The sequence below is a fragment of the Tursiops truncatus genome, chromosome 16, assembly GCF_011762595.2.
Source record: "Tursiops truncatus isolate mTurTru1 chromosome 16, mTurTru1.mat.Y, whole genome shotgun sequence".
Lineage (NCBI taxonomy): Eukaryota > Metazoa > Chordata > Mammalia > Artiodactyla > Delphinidae > Tursiops > Tursiops truncatus.
In genome coordinates this window covers 73,674,699-73,699,145 of record NC_047049.1, presented here as the reverse complement: position 1 = coordinate 73,699,145, position 24,447 = coordinate 73,674,699, and the positions used below count along the sequence as shown (strand labels likewise).

The window sequence follows — 24,447 nt, the reverse complement described above, 5'->3', positions numbered from 1 at the left end:
TGTCATCTCTCCGTAGGCTGCTCCCTGGTCAAAGAATATTCCAAATGGCTGTGGCTGCATTGTGACTTTTGATGGTGATGATAATGAAAATTCCCATTAATGCGTTTCTTTATTTGAGGTTAGTATTAGATGACCGTGTCTAACAAAGTCTCGGGATTTGACTAACACTCCATCTGCAGGTTTTAGTTGCTAACACGATGAAAATATAAGAAAAAAAGCAAAAGTCTTATTTCGGTAGAAGATCATGTGACCGTTTTAATCTTTGAAAATGTAGTTCCTTTTTGTTCTTTAGAGAAAGAAAAGTAGCTCCAACTCCCTAATACCTCACTGTAAATAATTATTCTTCTGGCCTTTTTATTAGTGGTTTTTAGTTTAGAGTTTTATGGCAAGAATAATGTTTATAGGTTGGCACAACGTAAAAAAAAAATCACCTTGTTTAAAATTGTCCTACCATTTAAATATCATCATTTTGGCAGTGAATACCTTCTAAACTTATCCTTCTCAATTGTGGGCATTAAGCTCATAAATAGGAATGCTAGAGGGGGAGAAAAGGGAGTCTCTTCCAGGAGAAGAAAAGCCTTGGAGAAGTGAATGGAAAATGTTGCCTCTGTTTAGCATGAATGAGCCTGGGATTTAAATAACATTCTTCAGGCCAGATAAATAGTTTTTCTTTGGCTTAGTAATCATGCATGGCATTCAGATATTTAAGTGAAATGTTTTCTGGCTTTCCTCACTTCCTCTTTGATCTTGACGTGCCCTGTTGTATTTTAACTCATCAGCTTCACCAAATAAAAACTCTAATTTATTCTTTTTAGTACATGTAACGGAGGCAAATTTGCTGTAAGACATTGGAAATGCACATAATCAAGTTTTTTGCTTTATACACACATATCCCTAAATGCTGAAATACACCAGGATAATTAAAAGTAGTCACTGCTGGATGGCTGCATCATGAGAGATTATGATCTCATTTATTCTTTTCTTTGCTCTCTTTTCAAGCCGTTCCACAACGACTATGCATTACATTTATTTTAAAATGCAGATTTTTTAAAGAGAACTATTCCAAAATGTATTTGAATTCTTTGTTAGTAAATGTCATTTTGAGACACTGGTTAGTTTGTAGTTTGGGGTGGGGTTTGTTTTGCTTTTAATTTTTATTGGAGTATAGTTGATTTACGGTATTGTGTGCATTTCAGGTGTACAGCAAAGTGAATCACTTATACATATACATATGCCCACTCTTTTTTAGATTCTTTTCTCATATAGGCCATTACACAGTATTGAGTAGAGTTCCCTGTGCTATACAGTAGGTCCTTATTAGTTATCTATTTTATATATAGTAATGTGTATATGTCAATCCCAATCCCCAATGTATCCCCCCCCATTACCCCCTGGTAGCCATAAGTTTGTTTTCTACATCTGTAGCTCTATTTCTTTTTTGTAGATAAGTTCACTTGTACCATTTTTTTAGATTCCACATAGAAGTGGGATCATATGATATTTGTCTTTCTCAAGACACTGGTTATTTTGACCCAGATCTGAATAGCCCCAAAGTCCAGTTGCAACCAAGTTCCTCTGAAATATTTACCGCATGGGAGTTCGATAAAGACAGCCTTACAGAATGTATGCACACGTCATGACGAGTCACAGCTGAAATCAGATGAGCAAAAAGGAATTGCAAGTCTATTTTGTGTCTCTCCCTTTTTGTGACCTTCAGACAAGGTAAATCATTACAGCCCTGATCACTCAATAGAATGCTAGCTTATTCTATGGGCAGGATTAATCTGCACCAGAGAAGGTGGGAATTCACGTTGGGCATTCAAAACAAGGGAGGCAAATAGAGTTTGCCCTAGAATCGTGCTATGGGTAAGGAGACAACCTCATGCTGCCTTTATTACATGCTATGTGAACTGTTTTCACTCTTATACAGGTGATCTTTTCTAGGTCTAATGATATATCAGATCTGGAGGAATAAAGAAGTCTGTTACTTGTTACCTGGAAAGGGCCTGGTGATCATCTTTGCTGTGTCCATAGGGCTGATTAATCAGGTGTGACAAGACTGTCACCCCTTCTGTTTCCTAAAACTCAAAATGGATCATGAAGAAAGAATCAGGGCGAACCACTGATTTTCTTCATAACCTTTAACTGTACATAGACTCTGTATAAGCCTTTCAGACAATTGCCTAAAGTATTTGCATTCCCTAGAAACAGACTAAAAAGAATTAATCAGCTCTGCTATAAAACCCAACACAGATGACTGCTCGTGTTAATGCAGTGGACAGGCAGTCATTGAAAAGGCTTATTTATAATACTGTCTTTTCCTATCGGTGGTATCTTGACAAGCTACCAGTGAAGCACTGCACGTTAATCTTTACAAAAGGAGGAAATAAGGAAGTCAGAACCAGGGGTCTGTGACTCTAAAGTCTATTTTTTTTCTCCACATGGCTTAGAAAGATCAGCCTTTGAACCCAAAAGATTTCAGCTCGGAAGCCAGCGTGAACCCCGCCTCTTTGTCCCGTCCCTCCCGCAGCACTGTCCCCTCCCAGGAGTACATCTTGGGCCCACTTGTTGTTTTTCCTTTTTGCTTCAGCAAAGCCTCCTTTTGCCCTTTCAGCTGAGCTGATTTGCCACATGAGAAGATAAGGAAGCCACGCACTTCTCCACCTAGGTGGTAGACAGGCTCAGGAAAGGCCAAGGCAGCGTCTGCTCAACCAAGGAGGAGCGGGTATTTGTGGCCGTTGCAGTTTTCAATCTCGGGACTCGCAAAGGTTCCTCCTCTGCCTTGAGATGCAGTGTATTCTCAGGAGGCCCACGTGTGGAATGTGGCCACCGTTAGCGTTGTGCTTATCAGCCTGGGCCAAGCTTAGGGGACCCAAGATGATCTGTGTGCTTCCGCTGTCAGAATGTAATGACTGTTCTTCCAAGTATCCTTTGCAATCCCTGGGGCTGGGCTGAAATGCCAGCTGTGAGGTAATCCTCACCAAAAAGGGATCTGGGCAGCTTTGCATTCCCAGGCTATGAAAGGGATGCCGGAGAACTTGAAGGCCCACTTGGCTGTCCTGCTGAAGCTCTGATGAAGAGCCCACAGACACTTGGGGGCCAAGTCACAGCCCGCTTCCCCATGGCCCTGGGGACCGCACTGCTGGTATTCCAGAGGAAAGCTAGGCTAGCCCTGGGAAATGTCGACTTCGTCCTGTGAGATCAAAAAAACGCCCTGCCAGGGGAACACATCCCAAGATCTTCAAGGGGAATGCACCTGAAGGACTGGGAAGGGGGAGGATTTCCAAATTATGTGCTTAGGATCCCAGAATTTAAACCTGTGCCACGTACTTCAAATGTTACTTTCCTGGAATTGATTGGAAGTTTTTTGTTTGGTTGATTTGGGGGGTTTTTTTGCGGTACACGGGCCTCTCACTGTTGTGGCCTCTCCCGTTGTGGAGCACAGGCTCCGGACGCGCAGGCTCAGCGGCCATGGCTCACGGGCCCAGCCGCTCCGCGGCACGTGGGATCTTCGCGGACCGGGTCACGAACCCGTGTCCCCTGCATCGGCAGGCGGACTCTCAACCACTGCGCCACCAGGGAAGCCTTGATTGGAAGTTTTGTTTCCCAGTAACCTATCATAGAGGGCCAAGTGATAAATGTTAAATTTCAGAGTACTTGCAATTATCAGTAGTGTGTCCTTGGCCAAGTCCAAAGACACGTTGATCATTTGCTAGTAAGAGCTAACAAATGGGGCTGGACTACCAAGTTGTGATTAAACACTGCCACCTGCTTATCAGCCCTTTGAGGCTAAGGAAAATAGTTGTCCTCATTTCACCTTTCATACATTGTAATATTGCCCTGGTAGCATTTCTGAAAATGGCCATCTGTAAGTGTAAGTTCACTGCTGAGTACCTATACCTGTACCTGTGTGTGGTTCTAACTGAGCCATGGTTTCCACGATATCCTTAGAAGCATCCTAAGTTTTGCTTCTAAGAGCACAGAGCAACCTTGCCACCTTACATATTCGGGCATAAGCATACTCAATACGTATGTGTGCATTTTTAAAACGTCTCCTCTCTTTTAAAGCAAGACGCAGTTTATGGATTTGCACTTGCCCATGATTTGACTTTGTTGGTAAAAGCCATCCTGATTGCCACGTCTGGATAACATTTCAGGGCCTCACTGAGAATGCTCTGTCTGTGAAATGTGTGAGCGGACCGATGCTACAGTGAGGCTCTGCCTTTTGTGTTTCCCAGGTAGTCTGTGATTAGATTTATTTTAGCAATTATGATGTGGCGCTTATCTGGCACATGATAGCACGCTGACCACAGGACCTGTTGTCTTGCGCTCAGGCCCTCCAAGACCATGTGAAAATTATCTTCTTTGCCAGCCACTTTGATCTTGTCACCCTGGCACTGAGAGCTTCTGGCTGTTTCCTAAAGCCCTTCACGTTAGCCTCAGCCTCCTCACTCTGGTTGCTGCAGCTTGGCCCTCCCCTAACCACAGCTTTTCCCCTGATCTCCTGTCACCTCCTTTGCTTCAGCCAAAGAAAGCTATTCTCAGATTCTTTTGACACAATCTGACATTCTTGATACCTTGAGTTCACTAGCACAGTTTACCGCAATAGAACGAGGATACATAAACCAAAGTCTATAAGGCATGTGTTAGTTCCGTTGGCTTCCTAACCTTTAGAAGTTAGGAAAGGAGTCGAGAGAATGAGATCTGCATGTTGATTCATGCTTTGCATCTTTTCCATGGTTATCAGGCATTTAATGTCAGAGTCCTTCAGGAGAAATTTCAAGAGGGAGAAGGAACTGTTCCGTGTTATTTTAATCACAGTTTAAGGATGTTTTAAACCCAATTTAAAAACATGATAAAAGAAACAGAATTTATAGCATCAAAAAGTATCACAGGTGGGGAGGCAACCAAAATGAATAGAAGGTAAAGCTATTCAGTGACCAACGGATAAATTTTACAAGTGAGCAGCATGAAATGAAGTACAAGGCACAGAATGTGGATTAAATGACTTTTTTTTTTTTTTTTTTTTTTTTTTTGGGGTACGCGGGCCTCTCACGGCTGCGGCCCCTCCCGCTGCAGAGCACAGGCTCCAGACGCGCAGGCTCAGCGGCCATGGCTCACGGGCCCAGCCGCTCTGCGGCATGTGGGATCTTCCCAGACCGGGGCACAAACCCACGTCCCCTGCATCGGCAGGCGGACTCTCAACCACTGCGCCACCAGGGAAGCCCCTAAATGACTTTTTAAGCCACCTTCATTTATACATTCATTCACTCATTTGATAAAATATATCAAGAGCCTGACATGTGTCAGGTGGAATCCAAAAAATAAAAAATATTGTCTCTACCCTGCAAAACTAGCAACACAAGTTACAGTTATAGGAAAGCGAGACATATAAGATACAGTGGGGATAGAAATTATAGTGGGTTCCCCATGTAAGCCCTTTAAGCCTACTTATTTTAAATACTATTTTAAAATTCATGATTTATACTAAGAAAATTTATGGACAAGTTTTATAATAATACTAGTGTCTTTGTAGTTGTATCTATTTACTCTTTTTTCAGTCCATTTCTTAGACCTTTGGATATCAGTCGTGTAGAGAGTACATCTAGGATTCTTGTGTGAACCTGAAACCATGGCTACCAACTCAGCAGCAGAGATCCTGGGATCAACACCAGAAGCAAAGCTTGGTTTCATTTCAATCATGCATGAACTGGCTGATTGCTACCATCCTGGGAAGGATTTTTGTCCCCTTGGAGTCTTTTGCTATAATCTAGTATCTGGTAGAAAACATCACTTCTCTTAGAGGAAAAATGATCTGGTCCCGCCATTATGATGACTCTCCAGCAGTGAGATGGGAGGTCCTATCCAGTGGTGTTGGTGACTGCTGAGCAACAGAGCCTGGGTCTCATTGAGGCATTCCCAGAACTGATGGTGAAACTTGGGAGAATTCCCTTAACCACTTGTTTGAATCTCCCCTACCAAATGGAGAATATTCCCATAAACATGTATGTGCTTACTTATAAGATGTACATGGTAGGGCTTCCCAGAAACTATAGAATATGTTGTTAAACATTTCACATGCATCAAGTCCTTTTGCATTTCCCACCTATGTGACCTTGGGGACTTAACTGCTATGCTGTGATTACTTCATTTGGTTGGGATTTCTCAGTGCCTTCCCCTCCATTTGGAATAAGACTGGGAAGTAGGAGATAAGCTGTTTGCTGAAGCAGTTGAGAAACTGAATATTTGCCAAAATTAGTTCATGGAGAAAAGTTTGTTTGATCAAACAAGTGTTTGAAATTCTGGTTAGTCTAAGTTAGATTTTTTTCTCACACCTTCCACCCCACCTTTTTAAGTGTAGGTTGTACTTAGGACCGTTAGTATACTGATATGTATTGTGAATCTCTGAACTGGAGAATATAGTGGGCATCCTTTGCTAAATTCATTTTTTAATTGAAGTGTAGTTGATTTACAATGTTGTGTTTCAGGTGTACAGCACAGTGATTTGGATATATATATACACTACCCCTCTTTCCTCTTTGGTAACCATATGTTTGTTTTCTATGTCTGTGGATCTGTTTCAGTTTTATAAGTTCATTTGTATCATTTTTTTTAGATTCCATATGTAAGCGATATCATATGATATTTGTCTTTCTCTATCTGGCTTATTTCACTTAGTATGATAATCTCCAGGTACAGCCATGTTGCTGCAAATGGCATTATTTCATTCTTTTTTATGGCTGCGTAATAATTTTTAAACTTGTATGGAAACACAAAAGACCTCGAATAGCCAAAGCAGTCTTGAGAAAGAAAAAAAATGGAGCTGGAGGAATCAGGCTCCCTGGCTGCAGACTATACTGCAAAGCTCAGTAATCAAGACAGTATGGTACTGGCACAGAAACAGACATACAGATCAATGGAACAGGATGGAAAGCCCAGAGATACACCCACACACCCATGGTCAATTAATCCATGACAGAGGAGTCAAGAATGTACAATGGAGGAAAGACAGTCTGCAATAAATGGTGCTGGGAAAGCTAAATTCATGTTTTTAAAGAAAATTTCATGGAACTAGTTTTCTGCAGAAGCTTCTTTAGGAAGTAGTGGAGTAACAGACCAATGTATCTCCTTCTAAAACCTGCCCTCTTTCTACTGTGAAGTAAAGGCAACTTTCACACATAGAGTTGTAGGAAGGCCTTCCCAGTGACAGAGTTCTTTGCTTTTATTCACACCCAACTTCACAATAATCCTGTGAAAGTTATTAACTTCCCTTAGAAGAAAAATGGATGAAATAATCTCAAAAGGCCAATCTGAGATTTTTTTTTCGTTGTTTAAATCCAAATTTAAATGAAAGATTATAATCACTTTAGGTGCTCATGGTCTAGAAGATTATAGATTATATTATAGATTATAGATTATATTATAGATTATAATCACTTTAGGTGCTCATGGTGTAGAAGTCCAATGGTAAATATCAAAGTGAGAATGAAGCTCAGTATGTGGTTTCTTTCTCTCTCTCGCTCTCTCACTGTTTTCTCTCTTTCTCTTTTGGATTCTCTTTCTCTCATTCTTTCATTCTCTCTCCCTTTCTCTTTCTCTCTCTCTCCCTCTCAGTGTCACAAAATGCACATGGATTATCTAAATCTTGCACATGGGATTTAAACAAGGCACCGTAGAGTTTATCTGATGTTATTTCTCGGCAAACTCAGCCTTCCCTGCTTTACAGTGTTGGCTGCTTCTCCTCTTAGTCGCTCATAGGAGAAATAGTCTTGAGTCACATGGAGACAAATATAATGTGAATTTCAGAAGCACACAAAGCTTCCTTTCCCTCCCCCAACCCCACCCACGGGGGAATGCACCGGTTTTCCTTTCACCTGCGGTCACTACCACGTGTACCTGCTGGAACCTTCAGCATTATGGATGTCAGTGAAATTGCCTGTAATGTTGATTTGTCTGTCATCCCAGGGATGAGGCACGCTGATGAGTGGCTGAGCTCGGGAAAGAGAGGGTCGACAGAAGGCAGCACGCAGAAGTGCTGTAAATGAGGCATTGTGTTTCAGCACAGCAAGTGGTTTCTGAGTGTGACTGAGTCGGCCTCAGAGATAGGAACAGGATTTGGGCTCCTCCTGATTCTTTTCTTTTTATTATTATTTTATTTTATTGAAGTATAGTTGATTTACAATGTTGTGTTCATTTCTGCTGTGATTCAGTTATACGTATATATGTATGCTTTTTCATATTCTTTTCCATTATGGTTTATCACAGGATATTAAATGTAGTTCCCTGTGCTATACAGTAGGATCTTGTTGTTTATCCATTCTATATATAACAGTTTGTATCTGCTGATCCCAACCTCCCAGTCCATCCTCCCCCCAACCCCCTCCCCCTTGGCAACCACAAGTCTGTTCTCTATGTCTGTGAGTCTGTTTCTGTTTCACAGATAAGTTCATTTGTCATATTTTAGATTCCACATGTAAGTGATATCGTATGGTATTTGTCTCTCTCTTTCTGACTTATTGATAGTTCACTCAGTATGATCATGTCTAGGTCCATCCACGTTGCTACAAATAGTATGACTTCATTCTTTTTTATGGCCGAGTAGTATTCCATTGTATGTATTTACCACATCTTCTTTTTTTTTAATGTTATTTATTTTTGGCTGCATTGGGTCTTTGTTGCTGCACGCGGGCTTTCTCTAGTTGCAGCGAGCGGGGGCTACTCTTTGTTGCGGTGTGCGGGCTTCTCATTGCGGTGGCTTCTTCCGTTGCGGATCACAAACTCTAGGCGTGGGACTTCAGTAGTTGTGGCTCATGGGCTTAGTTGCTCTGTGGCATGTGGGATCTTCCCAGACCAGGGCTCGAACCCGTGTCCCCAGTATTGGCAGTTGGATTCTTAACCACTGTGCCACCAGGGAAGTCCCTACCACATCTTCTTTATCTCTTCATCTGTCGAACATTTAGGTTGCTTTCATGTCTTGGCTATTGTAAATAGAGCTGCTGTGAACACAGGGGTTCATGTATCTTTTCAAATTACAATTTTGTCCAGATCTATGCCCAGAAGTGGGATTGCTGGATCATATGGCAACTCTGTTTTTAGTTTTTTGAACCTCCTGATCCTTCATGTTACTGTATACTTGCTTTTCTTTCGCTTTCCTCTGGCAAACCACCCATCGATCCCTTTTATACATTTTAGCACCTCATCATGTTATCAGAAGGCAGAGGTAAAGTCAATTTTGCCAATCGAAGGCCACAGAAAAGGGTTCATGAATAAAATTGAAAGTAGCTGTGTTGATTTATGTATACCCTCCTCTGTACTGTCATCGCAAATCAGAGCGTACTCATTTTCAGGACTCTCCCAGGCAAGGGAATATGTGACTTTGAACTACATTTCAACTCTCTTCACTTTGTTTTGTGGAAATTTTTTCTTCCATTTCTTTTTTTTTAATTAATTAATTAATTTTTATTTTTGGCTGCATTGGGTCTTCGTTGCTGCACGCAGGCTTTCTCTAGTTGTGGCGAGCGGGGGCTACTCTTAGTTGCAGTGTGCAGGCTTCTCACTGCGGTGGCTTCTCTTGTTGCAGAGCCCGGGCTCTAGGCGTGGGGCCTTCAGTAGTTGTGGCACACGGGCTCAGTAGTTGTGGCTCACGGGCTCAGTAGTTGTGGCTCACGGGCTCTAGAGCACAGGCTCAGTAGTTATGGTGCACGGGCTTAGTTGCTCCACGTCATGTGGGATCTTCCCAGACCAGGGCTTGGACCCATGTCCCCTGCATTGGCAGGCAGATTCTTAACCTCTGTGCCAGCAGGGAAGTCCCTTTTCTTCCATTTTTAAGCAAGTTTCTTTATTTGAAAAATGAAAAGGTTTGTCTAAAACATTCTAAGAGCCCTCCTGCCTTGTTATCTGATTCCATATACTATGCATAAGTCCATATCTTCATTGAAATGGTACTTATTTCAGAACTTACAGTAATTAAGCCCAATAATATAATACAGTCTTTCTGAAAGCTTAAATCTTTCAGAAGAAGTAATTTGAAAAGGAAGGAAGTGAGCTCAAACACCCAAGTATAAAGAAGATGCCAGAATATTTGCCACCAGGTAGGTCTGGCTCAGCCTACAGGCAATTAAATCAAATGTGAAACAAAACGCTATTTGAACATTGAACAGAGGTAAATTGACTTCAGGAGGAGGAGGGAGACATTTTCATCTTGAAACCTGTATTTGATCTTGAGGCACACGTTGCCTGGGTCTCCTGCTACACCTTTGGTCCGGATTTGATGTATCTCTCAATTGCACTCTTAATTGACTCTTCTCCAGATGAATGATGTGTAGTGACAGCACTTCAGCAAACTCAATGTGGCACTTTTATCTCAATGACAAATTGGACAGTAGGTCATTACAGTTCATCAGACATCAATACATTTCATTCTGGTTGGCCTTTTTTTTTTTTCTTTTTGGCTAAGAGTCATTTAGGAAGCCAAAAGAAAGAAACAAACAAACAAAAACAACAAAAAAGGGGCTTCCCTGTGGCGCAGTGGTTGAGAATCCGCCTGCCAGTGCAGGGGACATGGGTTCGAGCCCTGGTCCTGGAAGATCCCACGTGCTGCAGGGCAGCTAAGCCTATGCGCCCCAACTACTGAGCCTGGCGCTCTAGAGCCCACGAGGCACAACTACTGAGCCTCCGTGCCACAACTACCGAAGCCCATGCACCTAGAGCCCGTGCTCCGCAGCAAGAGAAGCCACTGCAGTGAGAAGCCTGCGCACCACAACGAAGAGTAGTCCCCACTCGCTGCAACTAGAGAAAGCCCGTGCGCAGCAACGAAGACCCAATGCAGCCGAAAATAAACCAATAAATTAATTATTAAAAAAAAAAAGAAAAGAGAAACGACAACAACAAAAAAAACAAAGCCAGGCTTCTAGTCAGCTTTCTCCCCTCAGACTCTCCTCCCAGTGTTGTATATCCAGAGGATTCACCCACCAGTTAATGCCATCTGGATGCTCTCATAGCTGGCAGAGCCACAGGGCTGCAGAGAAGCTTCTAGAAGGCAGAAAAGGCCGCACGTCAGTATGATTGATGTCTGCTTCTACCCATTCCCATGAAGCTGATTCAGGCTAAGGGAATGTATTTGCCTTGCTTCAAAGAGATGGTCTTTCCTAATACAGTCTTGCTTTACTACTCCAGCAGGAATGCTCCTTTTTTTTTTTTTAATCCACATAATCCTGTTTTCCTGAGCAGAATTATTAATAACTTCCAAGAACTGCCTCACTAATCCCACGGAGAGTCTATAAGTAAGATCTATAGTGAATGACACTGTTTGAAGGAAGGCAAACTGAGACACAGGTGGAGGAAGAAAAAGAGTCAATGTCAGCCTTTTGGATACCAGGCTCAGAACTTTGCTGGCCGTGCCTGCCTGCCCCTCTCCTGGTCCAGGAAGTACAGAGCAAGGTGGATTTCTTCAGGAAGTCACCGGGAGGTGGAATTTAGTGGTTAAGAACAGGGGAGTGAGTCCACCTGGGCTCAAACCTTGGCCCCTTTATTGGCTGTGTGACCTGAGAAACTACATCCAGCCTCTCTGTGCCTCACTTTCTTTATCTATAAACTTAGGGATATTAGTACTGGTTTCAAAAAGCACTTGTGAGGATAGATGAGCTGATGTATGCCAAAAGCTTTGCAGAATACTTGGACATAGAGAGTTCGCTGCACTCGTGACCCTCTCTAGGGAGCCAGGAATGCCCATCCCGGAAGCTCCCTGTTCAATCCTGAAGACCTACTTAAATCCAGGCTAGCTCTTCGTTCAAGGTCTCCTTCCCTGAGTCTTTGCACAACCGCCTTTATCTCCTTACCTTCCCCTTCCTAACAGGGGTTTCTCAGTCAGTTTGATGTGAGTCATATTCTCTAACGGTCCCCTCCCCAGAACTGCCGAAATTTTCAAGATAGGACACAGCCCCACTGAAATCGTCATGGGCCAGAGCTCCCCCTGGGTCCTTGGGACCACCTAGAGTCTTTCAAGCTTTCCCCCAGCTCTTCCCAGCTGATGCCTCCCCCTAACACATAAGCACTCACATGCACAACCTCCAGCCTCACCCCCGACAAACCCACTACTCCACCCACTGGCTTCCACAAGCTTGCACCAATTTCTCAGCTCAGATCTTTAAATCATAAAGAGATCCCTCCTCTCCGGACTCAGGGAACTGCAATTCAGTCAAAAAACGAGCTCCGCTGTTACCGTGCCCCTTCCCTGTTCAAATGTCAAGAGACACTTACTTGCCATGGAGCATTAGAGACACGGCTTTCTTTTTCTGAGCCTGTTTCTGCATGCATAAAACGGAGATAATAAAGCCTGCTTCACACAGAGGTTTTGAGAATTAAATGAATTAATAGTACCTGCGGTGTCTGCCACACTGTCTCTGTCTACTCTGATGGCCACCACAGACTGGGTGGCTTAGGCTACAGTCATGTATTCTCTCACATGTCTCAGGAGGACAAGTTCAAAATCAAGATGCCAACAGAGTTGGTCTCGGGTGAGATCTCTCTTCCTGGTTTGCAGGTGGCTACCTGCTCATTCTATCCTCACTGCTCTTTCCTCTGCGCATGCCTAGAGAGAGATCCCTTGTGTCCCTTCTGTATTAGGGGCCTACCCTTATGACCTTATCTAACTTTAATTACCTCTTTAAATGTACTGTCTCCAAATATGGTCACTTTGGGGGTTAGGGCTTCAATGTAAGAATGGGGGCGGGGGGGGCAGCGTGGATACACATTTCAGCTTACAGCACACATCATAGTAATGTAACTCTCGCCCTTCCTGTGCTCCTCCCACCCCCTGGCAACCCCTTGGTTTCCAGTTATTAAATCAAATGTATGTGTCCCTCTTGTCCTAGAGTCCTGCCTCACATGTAGTCGGTTGACTGAGAGCCACAGTCCTGCGTCATGCATATGGCCAGACTCCCAATGGCCAGGGTCCTCTGTGCTCCTGAGAGCACCTCATGTTATAGGGATGTCAGTCATCCTCTCTGCCACCCACCACTTAGCGCACCTTCCTGACCGGAGCCCGTGGCCAAGCTGAGCAGCAGTGCCCCTCTGGGAGATCTGCCCTCCCTGCCCTCTAACCAGTGTCACCTGGAATAACGGAGGCTGGTGGGCACGGGTCCCACGGTTGCAGGTGTGCATCTTAGGACCCCTCTGAGAGGCACGTGGTCAGTTACTTCATCATACGCATAGGAAGGGTTTGGGTCAACACTTTCCACAGTTACATTTCTAATATTTCTAGAGATCAGCTATCATCTTGGGACCTGTGGTTCCTTCGGAGGGAGAAGAGTAGCAAACAGATAGATCTACAGTCCCTTCCTAGCTCAGCCTGCATTTGACCTCAATTTTCTTCTGTTTTCTGGCCATGTTGAGAAAGATAGTTAAAGGCATCGAGCTGCATATATACGCATTTAAAGGATCAGGGAAAGTTGACTGGAAAGTTAAATGCACGTACAAAAGCCTGTAGAAAAGATAAGTGTGAAGATTAAAGTCATTAAGATGACTGTGGCAAGGATTTCTATGTGGAAATGTTCATTGAAGAAACGTGTGTGGAAAAAATCTCACTGAAGCCCTGTTACCGTGAGCTCTGACATATGTCAGGCTGCTAAATCAGAATACCATCATCCTGTTAATGTGCTGTTTACAGTAAAGCTTGAAGTGCAGAGCAGGCTAGAGGTGTCTAAGAGCTGTTTTGCCCTGCCAGTCATCCTCTGGTTCTCATAAATGAAGAGGCTGTGTGACTGATCTGGGGTCCCCTACTCCCTTCTGACCCTGGTCCACACCCTTTTCACAGTTCATTTCTAGACACAGTCTCAGGGGCTTCCCCAGAGACAGCTACCTGCCCCTGTGCTCATGGGGCATCCAGGACACGGGCGAGGCTGCACCCCATGTTCATCAGGTGGGCAAGACCTCCAGGGTGTTCAGATAATCCATTTTTGAATCCCCAAGCCCAGAAGAACCAGTAGTTCTACAGCACAGTAAATAGGAAGATACCTCACAGATCTTCAAGAGAGACAGCAAAACAAGGGGCCAAAAGTTGTGCTTTTTCTGCTTTACATTTCAGGGGCAATTTTGTATTTCTTTAAACAATCTCACACTAAAGCTATAGCCAGGCTTCCCTGGTGGCGCAGTGGTTGAGAGTCCACCTGCCGATGCAGGGGACACGGGTTCGTGCCCCAGTCCGGGAAGATCCCACATGCCGCGGAGCGGCTGGGCCCGTGAGCCATGGCCGCTGAGCCTGCGCGACCGGAGCCTGTGCTCCGCAACGGGAGAGGCCACAACAGTGAGAGGCCCGTGTACCGCCAGAAAAAAAAAAAAAAAAGCTATAGCCATTTTAAAATGGCCACAGCTAGATGTGTATATTGTTCATTAGGGACTCACACAACAGAGGCATTGAATGAGATTTCTTCTCTTCTCTCCTTACATTCTCTTGCATCGTTAAACTGAAGGCAAACTAGAAACGTCATGACCCATGGTGATTTTTGTGGACTTATTTCTGTCTTCTGATGTGCCTGCAGACCATCCAAGGAGGTGAACAGCAGAAAGAGCTGCATGTTCTGACGTAATAGGTTAGGTGGTGCTCCCAAATCAGAGGAAAGCATCTGTAGTTCAGCTGTTGTTAAAATTCAAGCCGCCTTATTTACTTTATGGTGTGTCCATTGTGTAGGATAAAGTCGGCCAACTCTTTCAGTGACACTGTGGTTAGGGTCTGTAATCAGTCACATACACACTGATCTCTGCTTGATCTAATGGGCAACAGCAAGTCCCATCCTCTACGCCAGTTAATCTCCTTTAGTATGTGGAGCGATCTGATCTGTCTCCAAGGAAACAGGGCAGTGAAGGCCCTCTGATGCCTTTACTTGGAGTCCTTGCTGGTCTTGAAGCGACTCTCCACTCACATCAGTTATCAAGATATTCCCAGATTCTGGTGCACGTTCTGATGACACTCACTTCCATTCTGCACTACCTGGTGCTGGGCGGGAAATAGAAACCAAGAGCCAGGAGCCAAGGGAGTGTCAGTGATGAAGGGCAGAGGGGTGCGGATGGGCCCCAGGCCTTATGCGTGCTGTCTCCCAGACATGTTGAGGGCACGTGTCGATGTGCCCTCGACATACACACCAGGACTCACTTCCTTGTGGAATGCAAAAGGGGCAGATTTGAAACTGCTTTATTGAAGGCTAAGAACAGAATCTTTAAATTCCAAAATCAGAATACAGTTTTCTAAAACTGCACTTTGAACATTCGCAAAGTAATAGAGGAGAAACATTAATGGAAGTATTTCTGGATAGAAATCTAATCCACTACATTATAATGCCGTTCAAAAATTATGACACCGTCACCAACACAATTAAGTATTAATAATTGCTCTTCGTCCCAGCAAAGATTCTAAAGCAGAAACTAACACACCACTGTAAAGCAATTCTACTCCAATAAAGAAGTTAAAAAAATGATAATAATAATAATTGCTCTTTTATAACCAACTAACAATACACATGACTTAATTCTGATGCTGGGATTCCCGAACAGTGTCTTATAACTTGTATTTGTGTTTGTAAAACAGGATAGAAAACTAACACAAGGCTAACTAAGAGGAGTACCGGGAACTGCAGGAGAAAAGCTTTTGGCTACTTTCCAGGGACTGTGCATTTGTTTAACCAGAATCTGTTTCAACACATGTAAAGGTGGGTGTACAGTGATGATAATTTACCCAGCATGAAATGTGAGTATATTGAAGAATCGTTATTCTCCAGAAACGCAGTGAGTACTTCTTCAAATAACTTTTGCAACTAGAAAAATTGCCAGCACAGAAGAAAAAGTTTAGACTGAGACCCAGATCTTGCTTTTCAATATCAATCCAGGAAGGTAACTGTATAGTTATACTTAAGTTAATTATTATATAACCTTAGTAAACAAAGATTCCTATTATCTATCCCCACGTTTACCCAAACGTGCGAGGCAAAAAAATATGTATAAATAATCAATAGGAGTGAAACTTGTCTTCTGAACGCTAACACCATTGCTGAAAAATGAGACGTGGAAATGTTTTTCATTCAGTTGTGTCTTTGAGGAGCCTAGGAAATTTGCACTGTTTGCATCATTACCTGAGTAACATAGGTACCCAGAGTAGCAATGAAACAGTAAAAAAAAAAAAAAATCAATGAAAAAGAAAAAATGGACATGCATGGAGAACCAAACCCAACAGCTGTAGTTTCCCCACAGTTATAAAGTGGCAAAGAAATAGACTAGAACTCTGGTCTCAAAAAAATAATAATTAAAATAACAATAATAATAAGGAGGAGGGTGAGAAGTTAATATCAGAAAGATTGGTTTAGTCAGGTACTCAGAAGTTTGAGAGTGAAATGTTACAAACCAATGGTGGAAAGTTTATCACAGATTTATGCCAAAGTGGGATCATTGTCATTGTACATAATCTAATTTCAAAGCACTGTGTCCTACATTATGTTTAATAATTTTTAAGAAAACTTGATGAAGGAGGCAGATAAGGTGATACCCCTCCAGAAACTGAGGCTTAGAATCAGTGACATAATGACATTCAAGCTAGGAATGTAAAAACCAACAGCCTTATGGAATAATAGAGCCAGAAGAGGCCTCCAGGTACCACGTGGTCATGCCTGATCCCTTTAAGCAGGATGATAGCTAATGCTCCCAAGAAAGTTGACAAGCAGATGGTGACAAATTCCCCTAGCCTCGTTCCAGGAAGGCCACTTACGTGATGCCCAAGGCAGAGCCTGGCTTTCGCTCACTTCTGTGCATTCTGTGTTTCCAGCAAGTGGACCATTATGCCTTTGTCCCTGCTCCCTTCCCTCTCAGCCTCAAGTCAGTATCGTCAAGAGAATATCATTGATTGCTCAGAACATTCCCCATGAAATAACTTACTAATGAGTCCGGGTCATCTTTAAGAAACCGTTCAAAAAATAGGTATCACTTTATGATGCTGATAAAATGAATTATTTTTCTCATAAGTAAGCAGTTTATGGGAGGTGTTTCAAATAGGAAAGACAGAAAAAGCAGACAACTCCAGAACACATTTTTTAAGTAAAATGACAAACTATGGAAAAAATAGTTTTCCAAAAGGAATTAAAGAGAAAACTGCCAAGCAGAGAGAATGTCAAATGATACTAAACGAGGGCAAATGCGGTGAAGAAAACTATAACTGTGCAGCTGTGGGCGGAACCAGATTAGACGCTGACCTTCCACAAACACCTAAAGAACACAGCTCCCGAATAATAAATGTTGAGAGTAGCTGGAGGGGCCCCCGTGCGCCTGGGCCGCTGCCTCCTCGGCACGTGCGTGGCTGTCTGCTACCCGGACACGGAAGGCCAGACCAGGGTTGGTGCCTTCAGCCCACGCTGGCGATGCCTCATTTCACTGCAGTTTCTCATGGCATATTTATTAACTATCTTTAATCTTTATAGTCTAAAACATCTGGTTTTTTTAGGGGTTTTTTACATCTTTATTGGAGTACAATTGCTTTACAATCGTGTGTTAGTTTCTGCTTTATAACAAAGTGAATCAGTTATACACATACATATGTTCCCATATCTCTTCCCTCTTGCGTCTCCCTCCCTCCCACCCTCCCTATCGCACCCCTCCAGGCGGTCACAAAGCACCGAGCTGATCTCCCTGTGCCATGCGGCTGCTTCCCACTAGCTGTCTACCTTACGTTTGGCAGTGTTTTTTTAAAATATATTTTACTGAAGTATAGTTGATTTACCATGTTGTATTAATTTCTTCTGTACAGCAAAGTGGTTCAGTTATACATGTATATATTCCTCTTCATATTCTTTTCCATTATAGTGTATTACAAGATCTTGAATATAGTTCCCTGTGCTATACAGTAGGGCCTTGTTGTTTATCCATTTCATATATCCTAGTTTGCATCTGCTAATCCCAAACTTCCAGTCCATCCCTCCCCCACCCCTCTCCCCCTTGGCAACCTCGAGTCCGTAAAACGTTTGTGTTATATCCTGAGTCTAGGATTGGAAAACCTTATAATTTCATTACCAGTAACACCATGTTGAGGACGATATGTGCTAGAAATAGTCAGCAAACATATTTATCATGTTCCATTTAGGACCCGAGAATACACAAGGTGGACTCAGTCCCTTCAGCCAGGGCGTTTCCAACATGGAAGTGTAGACTAAATTTTCTTCCCTGGCTTAACACGTAAAACCATCAAATCCCAGCATTCAATTCTAGTGCAGTGCCAGTCACATCCGTTTATTGCTGTCGCGTAATCACACTTAGGGGAAAAAACTAAAACCTCTACTGTTTGTGTATAAACAGAAGATAATTAATGAATGCATTGTTTCTTTTTTTTCCACCCTGGAAGAAGTAAAGATAGACTAGTCTAATATAACAACATAAGCATATCCGTTAATTAGAATCATGTTTGTGTTCCTTTTTTTTTTAACTGAAGTATAGGTGATTTACAATGTTGTGTTAGTTTCAGGTGTACAGCAAAGTGATTCAAATATATATATATATATATAATTCTTTTTTCATATTCTTTTCCATTATGGTTATTACAGGATATTGAATATAGTTCCCTGTGCTATACAGTAGGACCTTGTTTTTTATCTTATCTATTTTATACAGAGTAGTTTGTATCTGTTAGTCCCAAACTCCTAATTTATCCCTCCCCAACTCCTTTCCCTTTTGGTAACCATAAGTTTGTTTTCTATGTCTGTGAGTCTGTTTCTGCTTCTGTATCCTTTAGGATGGCAAGTATCTTAATAAGAAAATATTGACTACAGGCGAGCCTTGCAAAAGAAAGGTAGTGATTGAGAACACACTCAGGGCAGAGGGAAAGAAATTAACACCTTGTTAAAATACCCATTGGTTATAGAAAGTTAAAGTAACTTAGAACAAACTAACACATTTGGGTATTGACAATAGATCTAAACAAAATCCTAGCCAATGAGTTCTAGCATTTTTGTCTCACAGATTCTTCCTTCTTAACATGTTTCAGATCCAATACCTTTGTTATTTCTTAGAGCTATGCCAGCCAGCCCTAATTCCTCCAGATAAAACCAGCCACAACAGCATTCTCTTTTAGCCCATCTTCATCAGCAACAAGCATCTTTTGCAGTTGTATGAGCATGAGGTGCCTAGAGGAGATCACTTATACATGTATTTGACAGATGTTTACTGAGTGCCCCTGGGTGCCAGTGCAAGTACTGTTTGCTGGGCATTGGATCACAGTTGTGGGCTAGGCCTGCCCTCAAGGGACGTACAGTCCAATGCATAGCTCTTCAGTTCTAAGAAACTCACTTTCTCATTGTCATGATTTCTTTGCAGAAACATGGAAATCATGATGTTTAATGTTTTATATCAATTGCATAGCATTTTCCTCATTTATTCTGGCCAGTGCTGTATGTTCTAGCCTAGACACTGTCCCACCCGCATTTTACCCCCCCGCCCCGCGTCACTCATTTCTCAACGTTTATGATTATTCTGTGCACAATACTAATAGGCCAAGTGCCCTCCCTGAGTACTGCTTCCAAACTCTTGCTACCTTGAAAGTGCCACTCAACAGTTCCCTCTTCTGCAGAGCTCCCGTCTGACGTTAAATGCTTTCCACGGTAAACTTAAGTGCTTGTGCACCGTTCTCATCCTATATCTGTGTTTCTCTGTGACTTTAAGCCTTTTAAAATTGCACACACTCTGAAGAGATACTTGCACACCCACGTTCATGGCAGCCTTGGTCACAGGACTCAAACGGAAGAAGCACCCTAAGTGTCCATGGACAGATGAATGGAAAAACAAAATGTGGTGTATCCACACAGTGGATATTACTCAGCCTCAAAAAGGAAGGGAATTCTGTTGCATGCTGCATTGTGGGTGAACTTTGAGGACATTATGCTGTGTGAAATAAGTCAGTCACCAAAGGGCAAATCCTTTATGATTCCACTAACATAAGGGACCTAGAGGAGTCAAACTCATAGAGGAAGTAAAATGGTAGTTGGTTGTCAGGTGCCAGGGAGAGTGGGAACAGAGAGTTATTGTTTCATGGGTACAGAGTTTAGTTTTGCAAGATGGAAAGAGTTCTTGAGATGGATGATGGTTGCCCGACAGTGGGAAGGTACTTAATACCACCGAACTATATGTACACTTAAAAATTGCTGAGGATGGATTTTATCATAATTTTAAAATGTGTTTTTAAAAATCACTCGTGCTCATTCCCCCACCCCACTCCTTTGTGAATGGGACCCTTTTGCTATCTTATAATGCTGATGTCATTCGTAATGTTCTCTAGACACTGAAAACATAAGATACATATGCTCGATAGACATAATAAATATGATTGCAAAATGACACCACCTGAGACAGAGAGAAACTTCCTCAGCATCAAAGCATGTCAGTCCTTCCTCTGGTTTCAGTGTCATGCAACAGTCATAGTCTGATTAAACCAAGGTCAATGGAGCAGATATTTAGGGAGAGGACTGTGGCAAAGAACCAAACAAGAAAAAAAAAAAATTACGTTAATCCACAGCATTGGAAAAATGAAAAGAATCAGGTAAGGTAATCAGTCGAAAAGCTTTGAGATAAGTACAGAAGCAGGACACTTTATTAAATAGATTTTTGAAACAGGGCGGAAGCAAGTACCGTCATCAATAAAAGAAACCTGTGAGACATATAAGGTACACAAGTGAAGGGACTTCCCTGGAGGTCCAGTGGTTAAGACTGTGCCTTCCAGTGCAGGGGGTGCAGGTTCGATTTCTGGTCAGGGAGCTAAGATCCCACATGCCTCACGGCCAAAAACCAAAACATAAAACAGAAGCACTATTGTAGCAAATTCAATGAGGACTTTAAAAACAGTCTACATCAAAAAAAAAAAAAAAAGATGAGTGAAATCAGATGAGAGAAAGTGCATCAATATATTGAGGGGAAAATGCAAGAAAATCGCATTTCCACAATAGAGGGACAGACATGAACCAATGGAAATAATAATAATATATTTCTTCCCGGACCAACACTAAACGCAAGTTGCAGAGCTGGCCTGTGGTGGAACTCGCAAGTTTTATTGGCAATATATGTGAGGAGACAAAAAGCAGCATATGGAGGAATACAAAAATATACTCTCTAGAGACACTGCCTCTTCAGATGTCAAGAAAAACCTGGCTGAAGTGCAGCGAGAGTGGCACACTGCAAAGTTACAGATTCAAGGCCACCCACAGAACCAAACAGCAAGGCTTAGGCAACTTATTACTGAAATAGCCCCTTTCTTCTCTGCGTTCAGTAGAAGACTCTAGGGGACGAAGAGGGAGAAGCTGAATCACTCCAAGGTGCTTAATGACCCCACCATTAATACGGAAATTACAATGGAGAAGGGATTAACTCTGTGCCCAGTGAAGCATCCCTGTTCCCATCACCCCAGGGGGGCTTGGCCTCTCGGGCAGCCTGGCATCCTGTCCGCTCCCCTGTTCCGTGTGACAGTAGGGGTTACATCATTGTGTTGCATCCCTGCTACTTAACTCGATGCCTGATACACTGTAGCTAAATAAAAGGTGTTTTTTAAATTAAAAATGATGACTAAATAGAAGCGTGAAGACATTGTCATTTGGACCCTGGCTCCACTGCTCATGAGCCCTGTGACCTCCATTAGGATGCTTTATTTCAGGGTCCTCATTGGTAAATTGGAGGTAGAGAGAGATTTTTTTTAAGGATACCTGCTATCTAGTGTAGTGTTTTACTTTCCATATTTAAGAAGCATTTATTTTCAAATCAATTTCAGTATATCAGTCTTTGGTGTTTCTTCTCCTACCAGCCTTCCTTAAAACTCTCCAACCTGCCTGTCTGCATGCAGGTTGGGGAGGCTGAGAATGCCAGCCAACAGAATGGTTAAAGCAGGATCCGTAGAGCCTGACCTCATGGATTTCAAACCCAGCTCTGCCGCTTACTAGCTGTGTGATCTTGAGCAAATTACTCAACCTCTCTGTGTTCAGTTTGCTCATCTCTAAAAAAAAGATAACAACAATACTTCCCTCACAGGATTGAGGATCAAATAAATTCATGTCTGATAGGCACTCGGGGCATTGCCTGACACATGGACAAGCTGAATAGGACTTCTTGATAATTATCATTCCTTCACCCTGCTCAAATACTGTACCCTTCCTTTTAAAGAATTTGAAAAAGGCTTAATATTTAAAATCTCTGTGTCTCCTTCCAAGAATTCTTTTTAATGGTAAAATGATACCCATGCCCTGGAACTGTGACTTAAGACAGACTGTGAAATGTGCCTTTTAAAATACCATGAATTTTCAAATCAGAAAGAACTCAGTTAATCCCATCCTGCTTATTTATGGGCTCCATGTATTTGGGGAGATTCTGAGTTTCTAGTCCTACATCTGTCACATAAATTAAAATATGTACTTCTTGAGGTGGTTGTAAGGTTTAAAAGAGAGAATGTATGTAAAGTGCTGGAAAATACATTACATTCTTTATCCTTCACCCTCAGTCAAAACGTGCTTAATTTAAAGCAGCGTATGTAATATTTAACATGATGTCCACAAGAGTCAGAAATGAAATGTGTCAGTGGACCACGCTTGGATGAGAGTTGCTTCTAAGAAAATGAGGCCATATATGGTGACTCATGTGGGCAATGGGGGACAGATGACGTCCCTGAGGGGTGGGCACTGCCAGCACGTGATCTCCACAGCACCACTCTGTAGCCTCTCACCACCCTGAAACTACTGTGTTTTCGTTTGGTGTCTCCTCTGTCTCCAGTTCAGAACATCTAGTACCAGCTGACTGGGGAGACAGAAAATTCCCCTATTCATTTCATGAGGAGTTTTTCTCAATCGTCTTTCTTTGTGTTTGGTGGTGTTTTTTTAATGCGGGCTTTGTATTCTAAAAGCACATTTAAGAAAGTCAGAGCTATACAATGTTGCCTTATCTCCTTTTCCATCACCTGTCACCCAGAGAGGTGGGTAAAAGCAGCATAGCTCCCCGACCAGGAGTCAGAATAAGCGGCTTGGTCCCAAAACACTACGTAGTGGCCAGAGACTGTTGGAGGACTTGGTTAATCTCTGCATTTTCTCAACTCTAAATGGAAGATACTGAATCAGATGCTTTCTAAGGCTTCCTTCCATCTGTAATCCTTGCATTCCCCGTGAGCGATTTATTTGAAGGGTGCAGTTCAGACGTGGTTACACCCCAGGTCCTGGATGCACCAGGAAAGGGTGCAGGAGGCTGCTGGTCTCTGAGGTTCACTCCTTCAAGAAAGCCTTTTGGCATCAAGCGCTGTATAAATACCCTCTTGACCGACTTGAGGGAACAGATACACTAGCAGAATACCTGAAGGAACCGTTTTTCTTTGTCTATGAATTTTTTTTTTTTTTTTTTGAGTATGCGGGCGTCTCACTGTTGTGGCCTCTCCCGTTGTGGAGCACAGGCTCCGGACACACAGGCTCAGCGGCCATGGCTCACGGGCCCAGCCGCTCCGCGGCATGTGGGATCTTCCCAGACCGGGGCACGAACCCGCGTCCCCTGCATCGGCAGGCGGACTCTCAACCACTGCGCCACCAGGGAAGCCTGTATATGAATTTTTAAAATATGTTGCTATTCCTGACTATGGTGGTAAGCGTTCTGGCAATTTTAACAGATTTGAGCAGAAAAATGAGAACTCATCCTCCACAATTTTGTCTCCAATATAGAAGGAGTATCACAGAGATTATAGAACTGTTGAGAGTTCCAAGGGAGGGGATAATTTATCATTACAAAGTTAGCCTAGCAAATATCCATTCTCTGAAAATTAAGTCAGAAGTCCAGAAGCAAAGGTGAGGTCTGGAGGTGCCCTGACCTGGAGCGAAAGCCCACCTGTGGGATGGGGCACGCTCTTTGCCAGCAGCATTCCAGGGACGTAATTTACTAAGTACCATGTGATGAAATCAGCAATACAGATTGAAAGCAATATTTTTATATTTTATCAGGAATAAGCAGTAAGACTTTTTGAGTAGCTAGACTTTTTTCTCGTCTTAGAAGCATCCTTCCCCCAAAGCAAATGGGCGTTAGCATTCTTTATGTGATATGTTTTCTCTGTGTATTTACGGCATTACGTTTTTGCCTCAGCTGTCGTGCTCTTTTTTTTGCTCATGACCTTTATGGAAATGAGGGAAAAAATTCACTCTACCTGCTTGTGGTCTAGGACAGAATGTTCCACTTAACATTTTGTGGTAAAATCTTAGAGAAAACTGCTGCATGTGAATCTGTGTGGTCCCTCCGTTGTAGTACCAGCCTCCTGATTTCTGGAGGAAACTGCTTTTCCACGGGTTAGTTGCCAGCCGATTACCTTTTGTCCTATTCTTGTTCTTCAATTATAATTTTGTCAAACGGAGACAAAAGCTGCCACATCATGTGAAAAGCAAATGATTATTGGTGTCTGTGCTGCCTATGAGGACATCT

The 24,447-nt window shown here is 42.7% G+C and overlaps 1 protein-coding gene across 6 annotated transcripts in view; it reads left to right on the top strand.

The window, feature by feature from the left end:
* The window catches only part of CHRM3 (cholinergic receptor muscarinic 3), a 516,259-nt gene that overhangs the window by 402,806 nt on the left and 89,006 nt on the right, over nt 1-24,447 (top strand). For 5 of the 6 annotated variants that reach the window (XM_073793631.1, XM_073793630.1, XM_073793632.1 and 2 more), the window contains one exon: nt 15,581-15,701. The gene's annotated coding sequence lies outside the window, so the exon portion shown is untranslated. Of the gene's footprint in view, nt 1-14; nt 119-15,580; nt 15,702-24,447 lie in introns of those variants that run through there. The other variant, XM_019935945.3, reaches the window with a different exon arrangement.